Source organism: Austrofundulus limnaeus, unplaced genomic scaffold (assembly GCF_001266775.1).
Source record: "Austrofundulus limnaeus strain Quisiro unplaced genomic scaffold, Austrofundulus_limnaeus-1.0 Scaffold2440, whole genome shotgun sequence".
NCBI classification, from domain to species: domain Eukaryota; kingdom Metazoa; phylum Chordata; class Actinopteri; order Cyprinodontiformes; family Rivulidae; genus Austrofundulus; species Austrofundulus limnaeus.
In genome coordinates, this window is record NW_013954842.1 from 16,636 (window position 1) to 19,412 (window position 2,777).

Here is a 2,777-nt window from a genome sequence, read left to right on the forward strand (position 1 = left end):
CTCTACTGGCTAGAAGACTTTTTCTTCTTCGATGGAAGGATCCACAACCTCCAATATGTGGTCATTGGTTAAGAGAGAAAAGGTTATCATGGTTACATTCATTTAGAGAAGATTAGATATACTGTTAGGGGATCTGTAAACAAGTTTTTTGACATTTGGCAGCCATTTATATCTTATGTGGGAAAAGTTTCGGCAGATAACTTTGTGTAAAGGTTAAACATTGTTTTTTTTTTGTACACAAACCTGTACCTTGTATTGAATGAGATATGAATACAAGATGTACTTATGTTATGTAGTAGATCCGGTATAGGAGGGGTGGGATGGGAGGGATTTCGGGGGTGTGTGTTTTGTTCTGTGTTTTTGTTAGTTTGTTCTTTTCTGTTGTTTGTGTTAAAAAATGTAATAAAAAGACCCTGTTCAAAATACAAGCTGCTGAAGTTTGAATGTTTCAAACCTCTGTTCCTCCGAGCACAGGCTGCTTGAGAAAGTGAGAAGGGGGTCTCTGATGTGACCAAGTGGGAGGTGGGGGTATATTTTGGGTAAACCGTGATTGGTCAGATGATCATGTGAGTATCACGTTTAATAGATCTGTCAAAGTTTGAGCAGCACAGTGACAAGCAGACTGAGGCAGTGGTAAAAAGGTAAGTGATTTTATTTACAGGTGAGGTTTTACAGGAACCAGATCTGGAAGGAAAGAAGGTGTTGGTGAGTATTTGGTGAGTATTTGGTCATGTGATGGTGAGTATTTGATCATGTGAGTAGATGGTGAGTATTTACAATCCAGTTTTGAGGTAGGTGAGTTGGTTCCAGACAGAGGCAGACAGGCAGTGCAGCAGGTGAGTGGCTCTCTTTCAGGCTCTTCCAGGATCACAGGGAGAGGATCATCCAGGTGAAGCTCAGGAGGCTTAAACTCTGTACACAGAAATTCACAAAGGTTAGTTTAACTCAGGGAAGTCCAATACACTGAGAGGCTGAGTAGCTTTACCAAAGGCAAGTGATGCATCAGAGAAGAACTTCTTCTTCTTCTGGTGTTTAATGGTGGTTGGCAGTAAACTGAAGGTGTGCATTACCGCCACCTACTGGTATGGAGTGTGGTTCAAGATGATTTCAATAATATTTATATCCTACTAAAATTATTGTATTTCTATTTCTATTTTCAAATCTATCTATTCAAAGGAAATATAAATAAATAAATAAAAAACATATATAACACAAAAATCGTATTATTTGTATATGTTTGCTCCCTAAATTCCTTTGTAATGTATCTATTATGTCAAACCTTTCCTTAATGTTTCTGAACTGTTTTATCATAAATTGTCTCTTGTTTGTACTTCTGACTTTCTTTTAYAACATGTTCTTTTATAACATGTTCTGTGGTTTCATTTTGTTCACAATAATCACATTTCCCTGTTTTATGTTTTTTGTATTGCAAAAAGTGTAAAATTAAGTCCTGTATGTCCAAATCTCAACATTGTTATCACTCTTTCTTCTTTTCTGCTCCTTTTTCCAGCTCTGGTTTCTCCTACCAGCCTCTGGATCTTATAAAACCACCTCCCTTTGTTTTCTCTCTCCATCTCTTCTGACACTCTTTCTTCAGTCTTTCTTTAATTATATTTTTGCTTCAGATTTACTTGTCTTAATTATAATGTTAATGTCACTTTGAACTGCTTTCTTTGCCATTTTATCTGGTTTCTCATTTCCTCTAACCCCTTTATGTGCTGGTACCCAGAGAAAAACAGTTAACCCATCCTTTGTATTCTGAATAATGTATGACTAATGTTTAAAGTCTGGCCTGCTGTCTGAGTGATTTCAGAGAAGAACTGATCCTCTGATCTGCCTTAAGAACCCAGAGCGCTGATGAACCAGATCTGCTGCAGCTGTGGCCACTTGGTAATGGCAGCCAATCAGGAACCAGGTAACAACAAACGGGTGAGAACAGGAAAACACAGAATGCCTCAGTGGGGAAGTTAAAAGATGAAGTAATGGTATAATTAAACATGTAAATATAATTTATTGACTTTAAATTTCTACCTCCTCCCTGTCTGTTATGACTAATATTATTATTCTTAAAATTAGAGATGTGACTTGTACTTCTCACCTGCCTTCATCCAAACTACAGCCACATGTCAGTCCGGTCACTCAGGGCTTACCCAAACTACGTCCAAACCCCAGAAACTCCCACTCAGACTGCAGAGACCCCTGCCTGGGAAAAACTGGAGAAGAAAAGCAGCAGTAGAAATCTGTGCAGGAGGAACCAACAGATCTCAGTAATCTGCTTCATGCACACTAATAACTTTCAACAGGACATTTAAAACAAGACAGTCATTTCTTCTCTGTTATGTGGTAAACTTGTTGTTAGTAAAACAGAGCTGCAGTCTGAGACTCATATCTGCTGTCCTTATGGCACACACCATTAACAGCCACGCTTTGCATTAATAATGGACCAGTCTTTCTCTTTACTTCAAACCCATCAGTACCAGAACTGTGTGCTTGAAATCTGCTGACTGAACTGGTGTTTATGACAGCCAGCTATCATCACTTCTGTTTGTTTAATCTCTGCCCTCCTCTCAGAGGCCCTCTGCGTTCCCCTTTCACCCCACTCTGCCTCTCCCTGGACTCGATCTTTGACTCCTTTAGGGAGGTCTGCACTATTGGAAGGGTCTCCATGGACCCAGCAGAAATGACTCCACAAAAACGAAAAACAGACACACACACACACACACACACACACACACACACACACACACACACGCACACACACACACACACACACACAC

General features: G+C 39.5%; 1 long non-coding RNA gene across 1 annotated transcript in view; it reads right to left on the reverse strand.

Annotated features, from left to right (window-relative positions):
• The window catches only part of LOC106510999 (uncharacterized), a 17,990-nt gene extending 15,818 nt beyond the window's left edge, over window positions 1-2,172 (reverse strand). Inside the window, exons 1-2 of the long non-coding RNA XR_001309474.1 lie at window positions 2,099-2,172; window positions 778-912 (exon numbers count right to left, since the gene is read on the reverse strand). This is a non-coding gene — a long non-coding RNA (uncharacterized LOC106510999). The remainder of the gene's footprint in view (window positions 1-777; window positions 913-2,098) is intronic.
• Window positions 2,173-2,777: the final 605 nt, after the last annotated feature.